We start from the raw sequence: 20,274 nt of genomic DNA, 5'->3' as shown, positions 1-20,274 counted from the left end.
ATTTGTACCTCTCTATCTATATTATTCCGTGATTTATTCAGTTTTCAAATTTATGCTGACTTTTTGATCACTCGGCTTATCTTAGATCTATCAATAAATACTTCTAGATAATAACGAATCCATTATTCCGTAGTTAATGTTCATACTATCAAATAAATCCGCCTGAGAGCAGCCAGTTATACTTTTATTCATCTGTCCCTAATATGGATTGCCGGTTCATACCGAGGTAAAACGGATGACATGGATAATCCCACAAGCTTTCCTGTTGGGTCAGCTCGATTAGCCTCATAATTGCCGCTGATATTCTTCAAAAAGCATGCAAATTTGTCAGTGAGGAGGCTAGGCTCTTTCGTACCAGCACACTAGGAAAAGCAAAATCCACCTTGGATAGTTTTGGAATATGGATCGTATAGCTTATGCTGTCCCAGAACTGGAGCTTATCCCGTAGATGATGATGATGATGATGATGATGATGATGATGAAGAGAGGAGTCAGTACCACCATAAGTTCACATACTTCCGAAACACATTTCTCACAAGCAAAATTCACAAGAATTTCCAACATCTAATCCCTATAGCGAGAGTGGTCCACATGAAATGCTTAAATAAATGCAAAGGAGCCCTCAGACACTTAGCTCTGAGTCTCACATAACACTTGATACCAGTATCGGTGATTACCCAGGCCGTTGGCTTCTCAGGCTTAGTTATCTCCAGCCAAGGTCAATCAACGGCGGGAACCGCCGCGGGGTATGTATCATCATTACAGAACGTCTGGCAACTCAATGATGCATGACCGTCAGCTGTTACCGTTTCCTGCCGTCTTTTGTTCCCCGCACTGCACTTGGGTTGCACCGGGCAACTCAACTGTCTCCTTCTCTGTTACAAACGGGGTCAAAAATTTCAGATTACGTTTTCCCGTTCAAAAACCGAAAGCATTAATTGTATAAAATGTCAACGCTCGTCTCGTGTCTGAGAAAAACCCAAGTTTTCTACAGCTTCCACGACCTTCATCGTTGTTACTGATGATGCCAGCAGTGGAAATCGTTCAAAGCCGAAGTTTGTGCTCAAGTCTGACAAGGAAATTAATTTGAGAATGTATTTTACACGCCATATCTCGTAAAGCTAGTTTCAGAACTGCAATTGTTGCTCTGTTAGTTTCAGAACTGCAGTTGTGATTGCAATACCCGTTTTAAAATACGTAAATAAATAAATGAAATGGAAAAGCTCTTAACATAAAATATATGCTTCCATACATACGAGAATTATGGAAGTGTATGTATGTTCTACATTTCCTCCTAAACCACTGATCGATGTCAACAAAACTTGATACACATACCAGTTACTGTCTGGAAAGAACCACTCTGGGTAGAAACTCACCTACCTCTCAAAGGGGTAGGTGTGAAAAAGAAGTGTCTCCCGACGCGCACTACCCAGACTATATTCATCCAGTGTTTGACAAAGAGAGCACTTAGTGACTTGCAACCAACTTTACACCTCCCAACGTCCCCCCCCCCCCCCCTCCCTTCCAAAACGATGAAAGAAGAACAGGTTATCACTTACCACATTTTCGATGTTCATGCAGTGAGACGGCCGCATCGGGCATAGTCTTTTAATTTATTACTTCTTTATCACTAACTCCATTTGCAACACATTTTGCAGACAGTATTCCCATACTTGCAAGAATACATCGCTGTGTGACACACAGTTCAAGAGATATGACGTCATAAATTTTGAGGTGCATGGAAACGAAACTGCAGGGAAATATTCGCTAGAGACAGAGGTGAAACATTTGTACAAATGTGTTACACATATGTGAATTATACTTGACATGTAAGTACGTGGGCAGAGACGCAGGTAAAAAGCTCCTCCTAAACCAGAGGATCGATTTCAACCAAACTTGGTACCAATAATACACACTATCTGGAAAGAAGTACTTTGGGATGATAACGTGGTGAGAGAGAGAGGGGGGGGGGAGGGGAATCGACAACAAGGAGAGGGAAAGAGGAGACAGATAGGAGGGAGGCGGAGATGGACAGAGGCGGAGGGGGAAACTGACAGAAACAGTAGAGGAGGGGAAGAAAGCGAGAGGGGAGAGGAAGAGGGGGACCGAGAGGGGGGAAGAATGAAATGGACAGGGAAAGGGAGGAAGAGCAGAAGGACAGAGATAGGGAAAAGGAGGAGATGGATGAGGCAGGGGGAGGGGGAGGGGAAGGGGATTATTTTAGAGTGGTTGACAGAGGAGGGAGGAGGAGATGGACAGATAGATGAGGAGTAAATGGAAAGAAAATGGAAAGAGGAGGAGAAGCACAGAGGCACGGTGGAGGAAGAGGTGGATAGAGAGAGAGGTATAGAGGAGATGGATTAATACACACCTGGGCAACAGTGTACACTCAGACAGTTGGTGTATCTAATGTTCAGTATGCTCTTATAGGTTTAATCGATGTCTTGTTTCTCAAGGGCTGTCAGAGAAGATCTTACACAAACTGAAGCAAAAGCTTATTCAAAATTTCTGCTTCCCAGACAAAGTGATCGATTCAGCACAATTTGTTGACGACTTGCATCTGATCCTATGTGTTATTTGTACTTCTAACGTCAATCTGTAGCTTCCTCTCGTTAAAAGTTAATCTATTTTACTGAAGCGTAAGACCAGTTTGTAGACCAACAAAGAAAATTTGAGAAGCTCTCAGATGTCTAGCGGCTAGATGCCCTCCTCTGTCGGCCTATAGTGTATGTGAGATTCCATGTACGTGTGGTAAGGTCTAAACTGAAATTACAAACAGAAAAGTTAATACACATGTAAAGGAACACGACTAGGGGAAGTAGAAAAACGAGATGTGGTAGAGCATGCTCTTCAATCCGAAAACCACGACATGAAGTATTCCGAAAGCAGAATTTTTTCCCCAATGACGAACTGTTATCCGTGGCTTTATGAGGAAGCCATCGACAGACGGGTACATAATAGGGCTATGAAATTTAATGATGTGTGGACAGTAGCTCTACAGAGTCGATGGATAAGTTTTGACAGACTGATTTCAATATCTAGGTTCTATGTGTGACAAGGATTATATCTACCGATCACATCCTATTCTCACGGCATTTATGTCGCTCTCCGACGTCTGACTCGTCGGCTATAATCAACGGAACCAGAAACACTTCTGAGGGTGTCCAAAGCGGCTCTGGACGAAACGTTAGGAACAAAAAAGTTTTATGGACTACGACCATACAACCCAAAAGATTCACCGGCGACTAAAAGAACAGGTAGTCAAAAACTTCATTGTACCCGTATAGTTACTATATATTCTACCCGGTACCCACATAGCTCCTGCGAAATCTTTCTTATTCACTTTTCTCGGTTGACTAATTCTGAGAAGAAACACGCAAATTATGTTGACGCGTTACGTCTGAAATTTGATACCATTCGACATTTGGGCAGTAGGTGTACACTAAGGTCATGGGATACCTCGTAATATCGTGTCGGACCTACTTTTGCCCGATGTAGAGCAGCAACCCGACGTGGCATGGACTCAATTGGTTAGACGTCATCTGCAGAAATACTGAGCCATGCTGCCTGTATAATTGCGAAAATGTTTTCGGTGCAAGATATCTTGCACCAACTGACCTCTCGATTATGTTCCATAGATGTTCGATGGGGTTCAGTACGGGCTATCTGGGTGGCTACATCATTCACTCGAATTGTCCAGAATGTTCTTCAAACCAATCGCGAACAATTGTGGCCCTATGACATGGCACATTGGTATCCATAAAAATGAAGCCCTTGACTGGCTGCAAATGGTCTCAAAGTAGCCGAAAATAGATATTTCCAGTCAATGATCGGTTCAGTTGAATCAGAGAACGCAGTCCATTCCATGTAAACACAGTCCACACCATTATGGAGCCACCACCAGTTTTAACAGTGCTTTGTTGACAACTGGTGCCCATGGCTTCGTGGGATCTGCGCCACACTCGAACCCTAATATCAGCTCTTACCAACAGAAATCGGGACTCATCTGACCAGGCCACGGTTTTCCTGTTGTGTAGGGTACAGCCGATGTGGTCACGAATCCGGAAGAGGCGCTTCTGGCGACGTCGTGCTGTTAGCAAAGGCACTCGCGTTGGTCGTCTGCTGCCATAGCCCGTTAATGCCAAATTTCGCAGCACCGTCCTAACGGTTATTTCACGCAGATTTCCTAGTTTGTCAGCACTGACAGCTCTACGCAAACGCCAGTGCTCTCGGACGTTAACTGAAACCCGTCGGTCACTGCGTTGTCCGTTGTGAGAGGTAATGCCTGATCTTTGGTATTCTCGGCACACTCTGGACACTGTGGGTCTCGGAATGTCAAATTCCCAAACGATTTTCGAAACTGAATGTCCCACGCTTTTAGCACCAACTACCACAATGCCTTCAAAGTCTATTAATTCCCGTCATGTGGCCATAACGACGTCGGAAACCTTTTCACATGAATCACCTGAGCACAAATACAGCTCCGCCAGTACACTGTCCTCTAATACCTTGTGTCCACGCTACTGCCGCCAACTGTATACAGGGTGTTACAAAAAGGTACGGCCAAACTTTCAGGAAAGATTCCTCACACACAAATAAAGAAAAGATGTTATGTGGACATGTGTCCAGAAACGCTTAATTTCCATGTTAGATCTCATTTTAGATTCGTCAGTATGTACTGTACTTCCTCGATTAACCGCCAGTTGGCCCGAGTGAAGGAACGTAACGTTGACTTCGGTGCTTGTGTTGACATGCGACTCATTGCTCTACAGTACTAGCATCAAGCACATCAGTACGTAGCATCAACAGGTTAGTGTTCATCACGAACGTGGTTTTTCAGTCAATGCAATGTTTACAAATGCGCAGTTGGCAGATGCCTATTTGATGTATGGATTAGCACGGGGCAATAGCCGTGTCGCGGTACGTTTGTATCGAGACAGATTTCCAGAACGAAGATGTCCCGACAGGAAGGCGTTCGAAGCAATTGATCGGGGCCTTAGGGAGCACGGAACATTCCAGCTTATGACTCTCGACTGGGGAAGACCTAGAACGACGAGGACACCTGCAATGGACGAGGCAATTCTTCGTGCAGTTGACGATAACCCTAATGTCAGCGTCAGAGAAGTTGCTGCTGTACAAGGTAACGTTGACCACGTCACTATATGGAGAGTGCTACGGGAGAACCAGTTGTTTCCGTACCATGTACAGCGTGTGCAGGCACTATCAGCAGCTGATTGGCCTCCACGGGTACACTTCTGCGAATGGTTCATCCAACAATGTGTCAATCCCCATTTCAGTGCAAATGTTCTCTTTACGGATGAGGCTTCATTCCAACGTGATCAAATTGTAAATTTTCACAATCAACATGTGTAGGCTGACGAGAATCCGCACGCAATTGTGCAATCACGTTATCAACACAGATTTTCTGTGAACGTTTGGGCAGGCATTGTTGGTGATGTCTCGATTGGGCCCCATGTTCTTCCACCTACGCTCAATGGAGCACGTTATCATGATTTCATACGGGATACTCTACCTGTGCTGCTAGAACATGTGCCTTTACAAGTACGACACAGCATGCGGTTCATGCACGATGGAGCTCCTGCACATTTCAGTCGAAGTGTTCGTACGCTTCTCAACAACAGATTCGGTGACCGATGGATTGGTAGAGGAGGACCAATTCCATTGCCTCCACGCTCTCCTGACCTCAACCCTCTTGACGTTCATTTATGGGGGCATTTGAAAGCTCTTGTTTACGCAATCCCGGTACTCTTCGTGTTCGTATTGTGGATGGCTGTGATATAATACGCCATTCTCCAGGGCTGCATCAGCGCATCAGGGATTCCATGCGACGGAGGGTGGATGCATGTATCCTCGCTAACGGAGGACATTTTGAACATTTCCTGTAACAAAGTGTTTGAAGTCACGCTGGTACGTTCTGTTGCTGTGTGTTTCCATTCCATGATTAATGTGATCTGAAGAGAAGTAATAAAATGAGCTCTAACATGGAAAGTAAGCATTTCCGGACAAATGTCCACATAACATATTAGCCGGCCAGAGTGGCCGAGCGGTTCTAGGCGCTACAGTCTGGAGCCGCGCGACTGCTACGGTCGCAGGTTCGAATCCTGTCTCGGGCATGGATGTGTGTTATGTTCTTAGGTTAGTTAGGTTTAAGTAGTTCTAAGTTCTAGGGGACTGATGACCTCAGCAGTTAGGTCCCATAGTGCTCAGAGCCATTTGAACCACATAACATATTTTCTTCCTTTGTGTGTGAGGAATGTTTCCTGAAAGTTTGGCCGTACCTTTTTGTAACACCCTGTATGTGCGTGTCGCAAATCCATGACTTTCGTCACGTCAGTGTATGTTGCAGAGCAGAGAATCGGACAGCACGGTGGCGCTGGAGGCGACTGAACTGGCCAAACCGCTGGTGGACGAGGTCAGTGGTCCCGGCCGAGTGCACAATGAAAGTGGTGCCTTGATGGCTATTAACGGAGGCATCTGGCCGTCCGTAGGCGCCCCGGCCGGCTCATATGCTGCTCCAAATAGCGGGGACCAGCGCCGCATGGAGTGCGGGCAGAATCCAACCCGACCAACAATCACTGCTCCCGCACTGCTTGCTCCAAGTATCGGCGTGTACGAAGCGTTCATCCACAATTATATGAATGCTTGGTGTCTGTTCTCCCGGGCATGTTCGAAAGAACGAAGAACACGTATACATATAACTGATATACTTCGATGGAGCATGAATCTGCAACCATCAGCGCGGTTGCACAATGATGTTCGACGTTCTTCGGGAATCAAAGTAGCGAGCACGGAGGATATGGATAGGTGGCGCTAGGTGAGAACGTAGGTCGTCTGAGAGGCGTGTCGGGATAGTCCGCGCAAATGCAATAAACGCTGTGTCCAGGTGGCGCAGTGGCTGACGCAACTGCTTGGAAAGCAGGAGGTCTCGGGTTCAAATTCTAGTCTGGCACACATTTAAAAAAAAAATGGTTCAAATGGCTCTGAGCACTATGGGTCATCAGTCCCCTAGAACATAGAACTACTTAAACCTAACTAACCTAAGGACATCACACACATCCATGCCCGAGGCAGGATTCGAACCTGCGAACGTAGCGGTCGCGTGGTTCCAGACTGAAGCGCCTAGAACCGTTCGGCACCACCGGGCGGCACACATTTTCACTCACCGCCGCTGATTCCACATGAAGTCTCGATGCAGCTGATGTGGTGTCACCGCCAGACACCACACTTGCTAGGTGGTAGTCTTTAAATCGGCCGCGGTCCGTTAGTATACGTCGGACCCGCGTTTCGCCACTATCAGTGATAGCAGACCGAACGCCGCCACACGGCAGGTCTAGTCTAGAGAGACTCCCTAGCACTCGCCCCAGTTGTACAGCCGACTTTGCTAGCGATGGTTCACTGTCTACATACGCTCTCATTTGCAGAGACGACAGTTTAGCATAGCCTTCAGCTATGTCATTTGCTACGACCTAGCAAGGCGCCATTTTCAGTAACTATGAATGTATTCTGAACAGATAATATTGTGAATCATGTACCGTCAAGAGCGACGTTCATCATTAATGGACTAAAGTTAAGTATCAAACTAATTACGTCCGGTTTTGAATTCTAATTCCTTGTCATGTTCCAGACCTCACGTCAGAATAGTCCTTCCCTCCTCACGCCAGCCCTCGTGAGCTAAAACGCGAGCATTTCGGCCTCCACTAGTAACTCGGTGTTGGCTCTTCTGCCAACACAATAGTTGACATCAACAGTTTCTTTCCTTTCCTTCCTCCCTCCGTTCCTCCCCCACACCTTCAATTTACATAATATGTTCATCTACAAGCAGCTCCTGCGTGGGTCCTTGTCTGTGCTCACGGCAGACTTTGCTAACTCTGCAGTGGACACATATATTTCGTGTTTTGCGATGTTCTCCTACATTTGCTTCCATCGTGGGATTTATGTACGTGTATGTCTCCCACTGGGAAGCAATGGTTCAAATGTTTCAAATGGCACTAAGCAATATGGGACTTAATATCTGAGGTCATCGGTCCCCTAGACTTAGAACTACTTAAGCCTAACTAACCTAAGTATATCACACACATTTAAGCCTGAGGCAGGATTTGAACCTGCGACCGTAGCAGCCGCGTGGTTCCGGACTGATGCGGAACAATGCTAGATCGTTACACACTTACAAAATTCCAGAACTGTGCTTATACCAGGGAGATATATATTGTAATTTGCTGTCGCTCGGCTCTTTCCACGCTAGAAATTTGATACTAAAAAGAAACAAAATTGTGGGTTGCTCATTATCCAAATTGTTTATTTATTTAACATATGTATTGCCACATTATTAATATGACTTAACGTAGACTGATTTGGTAGTCTAACTTTGGTCGCCATTTATAATTTTTACTTTTGATACACAAAGTGCTTCCAGGTACACCAGCAAGCAAAACTTAATGGCAGAAGTAACTTCCGTGTGATACGTCACTGACAAGTAACATATACCGATGAAACTTGCATCATACGTAGAAAGAACTGCCAAAGTATAGAACAGAATTTAATTGAAAGAAATATACGACGAGAGAACAAAAATTTCACTTTTATTCAATGCCGATAATTGTACTAAAGTCACCGCGATCATGATATTGGTTCCCATCAAAGAAAATATCTCGTATATCCACGAATTATACAGGGTGAACAATGATAAAACCAACAAACTGCAGGGCCAGATTCCTGACTAGAAATGGACGAAAAAAGGCTCTATGAATACGTGTTCGGAAATGGACGGTGTGCGTGCAACGACATCAGATTGTCCCGGAACATAGTACAGAAATGCATCGCATCCACTTTCCAACAGACCATCTGATCAAAGTGGCCTTCATGGGATTGTAGGTGACAAGAGATAGTAGCGGCTGTAATTCAGGATACACATAACCGTACTTTCGCTTACGCCATTTGGTGGGCCACTTGCCTGGAACTTCTACTAGGGTTCGTCTCAACATCCTGTAGAACCCGGCCCTCCAACTGTGGTGTACGAACAGTCCTCCGCCTCCCTGCATATTCGTCTGTCTGGAAGGACCCACGCTCACGAAAACGCCCAAAAAGGTGTTGAAATATTGTGATGCGGTTGGTGTCGGTGAGGGTACTTGTTTTGGTATAGCAGTGCTGCATCTCGATCGTTTCCGTCTACTGGCCGTACACATACACCATCTCGGCTTGTTCCCGACATGAATACTGGACCATTCTGCGGCTTCCAGTACGATGCGTTAGTCACACGGCCTGCAGAACAAAAGGAACACGCGGCACGTGGTCAGAGAGACTCATTCGTCAGCGCCATCTACCGTGACAACGATGCATTTCCGGACACATTTTCGTATGACCTTGTTTCTGTTGTGTCTAGACAAGACAGCCTAGACACAATGAGAGGAAGCCGAAAGGCACGCGCTTAAACTCACGCAGGCTGGCGTGAGGTCTGAAACAGGATACGTAATGAATGCTATAAAGAAAAGTACGTAGCTTCTGGAATACTTAACTTTAATCCATAATTGTAGAACATCGCTCTTGATGATACATGCTTCATATAATAAATATCAATTGAATACGGCGCCTTGCTAGGTCGTAGCAAAGGTAGCTGAAGGCTATTCTAACTATCGTCTCGGCAAATGAGAGCGCATTTTTCAGTGAACCATTGCTATGAACGTCGGCTGTACAACTGGGTGAGTGCTAGTACGTCTCTCTAGACCTGCCGTGTGGTGGCGCTCGGTCTGCGATCACTGACAGTGGCGACACGCGGGTCCGACGTATACTACCGGACCGCGGCCGATTTAAAAGCTACCACCTAGCAAGTGTGGTGTCTGGCGGTGACACCACAGTTTCCTCCATTTCCGGTCAGGAACCCGTCCCTGCAATTTGTCGGTTTTATTAACATTCACCCTGCCAAGCACGTGGAGAAGATGAGTGAGCCAATTCCGAAAAGGACTGCCTTTCTTGGCTATGTGACACGAATGTGTCCAGGAAGGATATCTATAAGACCCTTAACCTACTTCGAAAATAAGAAAACCAAATAGACATGGTTGACAGAAGTTGAAAAAGATCTGCGAGAATTGGAAATTTCTTCCAAATATATCCAGGCTTCCAGAAAAAGTTGAAGTTGAAGACAGGGAAGGCGTGGGCCGGAGAGGAAAAAGAACAACACCGGAACGAATGCTGGATCAACGGACAGTAGTCAAAGCTCAGAAAAAGACACATTCGAAATGACGTGGCCCCTAGTTGGTCGAAACGAAGAAAGAAGAAATATGACTGGACTACTGCATATTAAAAATATGGTATTACACAGTTTCATTACACTGTCTGCCTAACATGATTCGTCGTAATTGTTTCAAGTATAGTTAGTGTTCCACAAACGAAATTAATGGATTAACGAAGTCTTCTGTTGTTAGTAAGATCAAAATTTGGAGATTTATGGTAAGGTCTTGTGGGACCAAACTGCCGAGGTCATCGGTCCCTAAGCTTACACACTACTTAATCTAACTTAAAATAGCTTACGCTAAGGACAACACACACACCCATGCCCGAGGGAGGACCCGAACCTCTGAGGGAGGGAGCCGCGCGAAGCGTGACAAGGCACCCAACCGCTCGGATACCCCGCGAGGCTTAGTACGATCAAATTCATATTTAAGTACAAAACAAAGTGAGGATTTTTAACTGAATTTATTTATCTTGTTAAGCGTTTTACGGCTCACAAGGCCATCATCAGTCAACATGCCATCATCGTTAAGGACGGCAATATCCAGGTATAGCACTCTGAAAAATAATAAATTCAGAAGTCGCTGGAAAATTGGTAAGACATGAAACAATGAATTAACTGTAAGATTGCAGAAATGTTACAGTTAAAGTGAAATTTACAACTAATAATCAAACTTCCTGGCAGATTAAAACTGTGTGCCCGACCGAAACTCGAACTCGTGGCCTTTGCCTTTCGCGGGCAAGTGCTCGCAGGAGAGCTTCTGTAAAGTTTGGAAGGTAGGAGACGAATACTGGCAGAAGTAAAGCTGTGAGGACCGGGCGCGAGTCGTGCTTCGGTAACTCAGTTGGTAAAAAAAAAAAAAAGAGAGATAGAGCACTTGCCCGCGAAAGGCAAAGGTCCCGAGTTCGAGTCTCGGTCGGGCACACAGATTTAATCTGCCAGAAAGTTTCATATCAGCGCGCACTCCGCTGCAGAGTGAAAATCTCATTCTGGAAACTAATAATCAGTTTCGTTTTACTGTACGTAGGAGACATCATGTAATGCACTCTTTTTTTTGTCGGTGAAGTCTTTTGGTTTAAGACTTGCTTTTACGAATCTTATGTAGCGCACGAAGTCTATTGTTAGAAGTTGGTTGGTTGGTTGTTTGGGGAAGGAGACCAGACAGCGAGGTCATCGGTCTCATCGGATTAGGGAAGGACGGGGAAGGAAGTCGGCCGTGCCCTTTGAAAGGAACCATCCCGCCATTTGCCTGGAGCGATTTAGGGAAATCACGGAAAACCTAAATCAGGATGGCCGGACGCGGGATTGAACCGTCGTCCTCCCGAATGCGAGTCCAGTGTCTAACCACTGCGCCACCTCGCTCGGTCTATTGTTAGAAGTATTTGACACATGTATGAAACGTAAGTCAGAAGTGAATTTACTGTAATTACCACAAAGAAATAGTATGTTTATCTCGAAAAATACTGCAAATGGACACTACATACTGTATACACACTAACAGTAATTATTAAATACGTTATAAAAAATTTTATAGGCCACTGCTACCTAAAATTATTTGCGATATAATGTTCGCTAGAACCCTCCACGAATGTGTAACACTACCAACAGGATTAACATGAGATATCGAAATTTTACAAAGAAAGGAGAGTACAAATTATTCACAGATCTACGCGACGTACGTGATTTGCGACAAAAATGTTCGCCAATCTCAGTTGTTTTGGTACCAGAAGAAACTCAGCAGAAATAGTGAATGTGTTAAGGACATAAACAATAACCAATTTTTGTTGAATAAATCAGCAACCAGTTGCATAAAAGACATTTAATTTCTCTACCTGTTTCAGGCACCTAGTGCCCTTCTTCAGAGGATTAGCATTGTCGTATTATTAGTGAGCGTCAAAAACAAACAAGTGTATGCAGCACAATGCTCTAACCATACGGATAAAAGTGCATGTACAAATACCATATTTTTCCAATAGTACGCTGCATATTCTTGTTTATTTTTGACGCTCGATAATTTTTCCAATAAATACTCTTACATTTACTGAGGATGGACACAGTACTAAAAATCTGTTTGTCGTGAATATCGGGAATCCCTGCAGACACGCAGATGCCACTTACATGATGGTTACTAATGGCATCTCGCACAAACTCACAGTTAGACCACCGGCGTTCCTTCCGTTAATAGAACGGACAATGTTTAATACAAGACAAATTAATGATGGATAATATGGCTTTGGAGAGTCATTGGTGCTATTAGCTAAGGACGCGTATGTATGTAGAGTGGTCACAGGGCTACAAAAACGAGACGATGTCCAGGCGATGTATTATCTGCAGTTTCAGCGTAAGTAAATTTAACGTAAAGCATGAAAATAAAATAAAAGATCTGAAACTGCTGGTGCCTTTCATTGCTGATCAACCACAGGGATCTGCTACGGGAGTGAAACACAAAGAGGCTTCCAAGAAAGCCATCTATGCCGTAAAGAAATAGGAACTAACCGACGAAGGCTGTCGCTCACAAAATCATCACTCGGACCAATGCTTGAAAACTTTTCTTCCGCTTAAAAGCCAAAACCAACTTGACTTATCAGGACAAGGTCCAAAGAGTAGCTGCTCGATACCTCACACGTTTTTTTAATCAGCGTCACGCAAATGCTGACAAGCCACCAGTGTAAAAAGTTGCGACAAGCACACTAAGCATCACGGGATGGACTTCTCTTAATATCCCGAAGGAAATTCGAGTACAGAAGCGTATTACTTCCTATATATCTGTACATAGCACTGTAATCTCCACGGAAGAGGATACTTAAGATTTCTTTAATGTTGTTGTTGTTCTGGTCTTCAGTCCTGAGACTGGTTTGATGCAGCTCTCCGTGCTACTCTATCCTGTGCAAGCTTCTTCATCTGCCAGTACCTACTGCAACCTACATCCTTCTGAATCTGCTTAGATTTTTTGTTTGTATTCATCTCTTGGTCACCCTCTACGATTTTTACCCTCCACGCTGCCCTCCAATACTAAATTGGTGATCCCTTGATGCCTCAGAACATGTCCTACCAACCGATCCTCCTTTCAAGACACTGTCCATTCCATTCAACTGCTCTTCCAAGTCCTTTGCTGTCTCTGACAGAATTACAATGTCATCGGCGAACCTCAAAGTTTTTATTTCTTCTCCATGGATTTTAATACCTACTCCGAATTTTTCTTTTGTTTCCTTTACTTCTTGCTCAATATACAGATTGAAAAACATCGGGGAGAGGCTACAACCCTGTCTTACTCCCTTCCCAACCACTACTTCCCTTTCAGGTCACTCGACTCTTATAACTGCCATCTGGTTTCTGTACAAATTGTAAATAGCCTTTCGCTCCCTATATTTTACCCCTGCCACCTTCAGAATTTGAAAGAGAGTATTCCAGTCAACATTGTCAAAAACTTTCTCTAAGTCTACAAATGCTAGCAACGTAGGTTTGTCGTTCCTTAATCTTTCTTCTAAGATAAGTCGTAAGGTCAGTATTGCCTCACGTGTTCCAACATTTCTACGGAATCCAAACTGATCTTCCCCGAGGTTGGCTTCTACTAGTTTTTCCATTCGTCTGTAAAGAATTCGTGTTAGTATTTTGCAGCTGTGACTTATTAAACTGATAGTTCGGTAATTTTCACATCTGTCAACACCTGCTTTCTTTGAGATTGGAATTATTAAATTCTTCTTGAAGTCTGACGGTATGTCGCCTGTTTCATACATCTTGCTCACCAAATGGTAGACTTCTGTCAGGACTGGCTCTCCCAGGGCCGTCAGTAGTTCCAATGGAATGTTGTCTACTCCCGGGGCCTTGTTTCGATTCAGGTCTTTCAGTGCTCTGTCAAACTCTTCACGCAGTATCGTATCTACCATTTCATCTTCATCTACATCCTCTTCCATTTCCATAATATTGTCCTCAAGTACATCGCCCTTGTATAGACCCTCTATATACTCCTTCCACCTTTCTGCTTTCCCTTCTTTGCTTAGAACTGGGTTTCCATCTGAGCTCTTAATATTCATAAAAGTCGTTCTCTTACCTCCAAAGATCTCTTTAATTTTCCTGTAGGCAGTATCTATCTTACCCCTAGTGAGATAAGCCTCTACATCCTTACATTTGTCCTCTAGCCATCCCTGCTTAGCCATTTTGCACTTCCTGTCGATATCATTTTTGAGACGTTTGTATTCCTTTTTGCCTGCTTCATTTACTGCATTTTTATATTTTCTCCTTTCATCAATTAAATTCAATATTTCTTCTGTTACCCAAGGATTTCTACTAGCCCTCGTCTTTTTACCTACTTGACCCTCTGCTGCCTTCACTACTTCATCCCTCAAAGCTACCCATTCTTCTTCTACTGTCTTTCTTTCCCCCATTCCTGTCAATTGTTCCCTTATGCTCTCCATGAAACTCTGTACAACCTCTGGTTCTTTCAGTTTATTCAGGTTCCATCTCCTTAAATTCCCACCTTTTTGCAGTTTCTTCAGTTTTAATCTACAGGTCATAATCAATAGATTGTGGTCAGAGTCCACATCTGCCCCTGGAAATGTCTTACAATTTAAAACCTGGTTCCTAAATCTCTGTCTTACCATTATATAATCTATCTGATACCTTTTAGTATCTCCAGGGTTCTTCCATGTGTGCAACCTTCTTTCATGATTCTTAAACCAAGTGTTAGCTATGATTATGTTGTGCTCTGTGCAAAATTCTACCAGGCGGCTTCCTCTTTCATTTCTTAGCCCCAATCCATATTCACCTACTACGTTTCCTTCTCTCCCTTTTCCTACACTCGAATTCCAGTCACCCATGACTATTAAATTTTCGTCTCCCTCCACTATCTGAATAATTTCTTTTATTTCATCATACATTTCTTCAATTTCTTCGTCATCTGCAGAGCTAGTTGGCATATAAACTTGTACTACTGTAGTAGGTGTGGGCTTCGTATCTATCTTGGCCACAATAATGCGTTCACTATGCTGTTTGTAGTAGCTTACCCGCATTCCTATTTTCCTATTCATTATTAAACCTACTCCTGCTTTACCCCTATTTGATTTTGTGTTTATAACCCTGTAGTCACCTGACCAGAAGTCTTGTTCCTCCTGCCACCGAACTTCACTAATTCCCACTATATCTAACTTTAACCTATCCATTTCCCTTTTTAAATTTTCTAACCTACCTGCCCGATTAAGGGATCTGACATTCCACGCTCCGATCCGTAGAACGCCAGTTTTCTTTTTCCTGATAACGACGTCCTCTTGAGTAGTCCCCGCCCGGAGATCCGAATGGGGGACTATTTTACCTCCGGAATATTTTACCCAAGAGGACGCCATCATCATTTGATCATACAGTAAAGCTGCATGCCCTCGGGAAAAATTACGGCTGTAGTTTCCCCTTGCTTTCAGCCGTTCGCAGTACCAGCACAGCAAGGCCGTTTTGGTTATTGTTACAAGGCCAGATCAGTTAATCATCCAGACTGTTTCCCTTGCAACTACTGAAAAGGCTGCTGCCCCTCTTCAGGAAGCACACGTTTGTCTGACCTCTCAACAGATACCCCTCTGTTGTGGTTGCACCTACGGTACGGCTATCTGTATCGCTGAGGCACGCAAGCCTCCCCATCAACGGCAAGGTCCATGGTTCATGGGGGGGGATTTCTTTAATACAAGGACGAAAATTTGGGAATTGCTTGTGCGTCACTGCGTGACCTATCTTTTTTTATAAATTTTTGCTACATAATCTACATAAAAGGGACATTTAGCTAGCTGAAGACTAGTTGTAGACAAGTCTGAACACCCTTCCTTGGAAGTCGTTATGAAACACTGTATGTTTTTCATCAAATTTGCCATTTCAAGTTTTACAGCGAAACATAAATCCTCCCACCAAGTAAGCCTGTGACCATTTTCTCTACCTTTCTTAATAAATGCTTGCTGCTCTCAGTCCAACATTACGAGTCCTGCAAACTTGAACATCTACATGCTGTTCAAAATTTTGTAAGAAGTATCTGGGGACGAATACGGACTATCCCTGGTTTATGGTAAATGAGCAAGTCTATCATTTGCGTTGTCTGCATGTGAGTCTTGAGGAATTAGTGTAATGGAACCTCGTTTATCCGGTCCTATCTGGTTCATGCGCATCTTTTTTTGTATTTTAGTACAGTGACGGTACAATTGTTGGTACTCAGAGGATAATAGAATCAAGAAACTACCGCGAAAATCGTTAAATTTAAATCCAACTAACTGGCATACACAGAGTCTAGTAAGGTGTCAGTTAACAAGTTGACACTGGATTGTACAGTTTATTACAGGTGTAAAATGACACCAGAAAAGGTGAAGGTGGTAGTTTCCATTGACCAAAAGTTAGATGTACTGCATACCATGGATAAAAGAGAATTGTTGAAATATTTTGCTACTCAATTTGGCGTTGAAGCACTGCTAAGATTTCAGGAAGTCCATGCATAGGTTTTATAAATGACTGGCTGCAAAATGATAATGACATTGGCACGGTATGATTTCTGATGACGAAATTATTGCCGTTCGTTCGACAGTAGACAATGATATTAGTGATGATGGATTAGTTGACGAAATTGGCGCTCAGTCTGAAGAGGTTATGACAAATAAAAAGGTAACAATAAAGCTGGTTAGTTTGGAATGGTTCAAATGGTTCAAATGGCTCTGAGCACTATGGGACTTAACATCTATGGTCATCAGTCCGCTAGAACTTAGAACTACTTAAACCTAACTAACCTAAGGACATCACAGAACACCCAGTCATCACGAGGCAGAGAAAATCCCTAATTTGGAATGCCAAGCGGGAAAACTACGGCCGAAGTACTCTGTATTGCTTGTGAAATAGCTGCCTAATTGCACATGAATCTAACTCAAAAGAAACTTTCTGATTAATATATATAATACTCACTGCTTTTTTTAATGTCTAGTCTACATTTTTATGAAAAAATGTGTAATTTTTGTCTTTATTTGAAAATAAAAATAACGTATGTGGTATTTAAGACATATCATTTAATTTGTTTCTGGATTTCAAGATCATGCAGATTTGCATTTGTACAAGAGATCGACGGTCCCAGCCAGTTCGGATAAAAAAGTTCTCCCAAAGATTTACAGAGCGTAGTGCCGCAGGCGATAAGACATAAGATTAGTATCCTAGTGTAACTGAGTTCAAACATCTGCTCTGCCATATTGATTTCGGTACTCGAGGCATACCTGCATCAATTGAAGCGAATTCCTTAAAACAGGCCAATATCATTCGCTTGCCTGCTCCAAATGCTCCAGCGCTCATTAAATGTAGCCTCCCTTCTTCCTCGTTTTGCGAGTGATTTATTGAACGGTGGACGGAATCAACGCTTTTAGGTTTAGTCAAAAGCAATAATTTACTCTGAGCTACATCACGAAGTAAGGCTGGGACACTCTTCTGAACAAGTATTACTACAACGTTTGTCGTTTGACGTCTATTTGTACAACAGCGCCAGCTGCAAAAGTCTGCGACTGCTAATAATACTTTCCAATGCGCCATTAGCATACTGCGTCAACTGTTGTGATCTTCTCGCTTTTCCCTGAGGCACTCCCGAAATTCCTTTCGTGTGTTTGAATGAGTCACCGTGCAGTGTAACAGGATAATGAATCGCGCTCTGCGTGTCAACAACTCCCCCGTGTGGTCGCGTACCTGCCTAAGCATTTCATACCACATGCGCCTCGCATAATACGCTCTGCAGGATGATTAGAAACTTTTCGAGCTTATATGGAAGAATGTCGGCTATTGCTCTCCCCGCGTAATATCTGCGAATGGGGTGGCAAAGGGGGAAAATAGTGGCGGTTCTGTATTTACCCCTCTGTAAGGTAACTTACTGGGTACACTATAGGTCGGAAAGGGTTTTTTCAGTCTTCATGACATTAAATCCGTGTAACGAACTCGGGGCCGAATCCAAACGCTTTCGTAGGAGCTACGCGCACCAGATTAGCTACCCAATCACGCCTCACTGTCCAACTTACGGTTCAACTCTAGAAATCCCCAGACAGATTAAAAAATTGTTCCCGACCGGGACTCAAACCCATAACATTGCTTTCTGTGGTCAATGGTCGTACAACTAAGCGCAGATGGAAAGAACATTGTCCATGAAACGTTAAGTTCGTCCGCAATAGGGTACTAATCTTCCAGGGAATTTTTTAAGAAAAATACCATCCGCTACTCAGTGAAATTGTCATTCCGTTGCTTAAATCTACTTATACATTGACCTACATCTGTGTATGTACTTCGAGAGCCACTGGACAGGGCATGGCGGAGGGCAAATCATACCAATGTTATCGATTTTCTTTTCTATTCCGTTTGCGTTTTGAACGATGGTAAAATTGTCTATATGACTCCCTGCACGTCATAATTATTTTTTTTTTGTTGCCATGATCTCTACGCAAGATACACTTACGATGGTCTTCTAGTAACAGAAAACTAAAAAAACTAAATTTTGCGATCAGGCCCAGAGACGAGAAATGCCGACCGACTGCCCTATCATCTTGTGCCATGTGGCGTCTTTCAGGTGAGTAGCACTATTCAGTAGGCATAATTAGGTCGAAAGCATCCCGTTCCAGTCTCCAACCACGGTAAAATCCCTGGAAGTGCCAGGAATTGAACCTGTGTCCTCCGCGTGGCAGACAGACTGGCTGACCTCTCATAAGGGGACCGCGCGAACTTCTCCACACCTATTTGATTCGGTCTGATAGGCTGCGTACGTAACGACTAAGACTTCAACATACCTAAACAAGAAGACTCGACGCTAATTCGTTTTCGAGCAAGTCGACTCTGAAAATTTCAGGCGTGCTCATATACTTTGTATGGCCGCTCCAAACCAAGGAGTCCCTAGGTGACCGTGTAATGGCTCCGTTTCACAAGCGCCAGGTCTGGGGATTGAATTTTTTCCGTTCCCACACAATTCTAACTTCATATTTATTATGATGTGATGAGTGAATGAGTAAATTATCAGTATTTAATGATTCATTCATTATTTTCATAATCTTCGTCGTGAAGAAAGGAGAAAAATGTTTTTTCGTAAGAAGATTTGAAATAAAAGATAGATACACAAGAACTTTCGGGCAGATCAATATAGTCATTTTACTTATATTACTGAATCTACAAGTGTAATGTGTAATCTACGGAGCACTGCAAAAATCATGTGTATGCTAATCATAAAAATATTGAAAACAATAATTATTGCGATGAACAACACGTGTAATGGACGCCGAATTTTTGGATGTGCATTGTTTTTTCAATCTATCTATCGCGAAAAAAATTTGATTTATATCCATAAACGGTTCTTCGTAATCACGCAGTCTCCTGGCGTACCATGCATATATGTTGTTAGAAACACGTGGGAATGGAAGAAGCAAGTTTCGATCCAGAAATCTAGCGCTTGTCAAACTCGACTCCTACACGCTGGCCTACGGGCTCCTTGGCTAGGAGAGACCATATAGAAAGATTTTCTCGAAAACGGTTGAGAGTTGCGTCTTCCTGTTCACGTATTTCGCAGTCCCAGTCGTGCCCTACATACGCTGTCAACACGAATCAGATCGATGAGGGGAAGTTCGTATGCTCCCCATTTCAGCTACGGAGGCGGACGTCCTTATAACCGAGCTGGTTCCCAAAATTTAGCGAACAGAATTTGGCGAGAACTATGTCGTTTTTCTTCCGAAAAATCCAATTTAACTTGTAAATAACAGATTTCAGCTATCAGTCGTCCTTTTTCAATTTTATTGGCAGATCTGCCAATAAAATTTAGAAAGGACGACTGATAGCTGAAATCTATTATTTACACGTCAATCAATAACAGACGCTGAGTGCGACAGCCTTCTGAATGGAAGGTAACTTGATGAATCCCATTTAAGTTCCCCGAACATTATTGTTACAGTTTCGTATTGGCTACACCAACCTGTTACGATCATAGCAGCGCCGCACGAAATTTGTTCGATATCTGTTGTCATTTATATTTAAAAACACTCCAAACACGGGGACAGCATTCT

At 43.5% G+C, this 20,274-nt stretch overlaps 1 protein-coding gene across 2 annotated transcripts in view; it reads right to left on the bottom strand.

Annotated features, from left to right (window-relative positions):
* The window catches only part of LOC126412053 (LIRP), a 239,342-nt gene that overhangs the window by 38,146 nt on the left and 180,922 nt on the right, over positions 1–20,274 (bottom strand). The window lies entirely within an intron of this gene.

This window comes from Schistocerca serialis, chromosome 7, assembly GCF_023864345.2.
Source record: "Schistocerca serialis cubense isolate TAMUIC-IGC-003099 chromosome 7, iqSchSeri2.2, whole genome shotgun sequence".
NCBI lineage: Eukaryota > Metazoa > Arthropoda > Insecta > Orthoptera > Acrididae > Schistocerca > Schistocerca serialis.
Note: the sequence above shows the minus strand (reverse complement) of the source record. Positions and strands in the feature narration are given on the sequence as shown.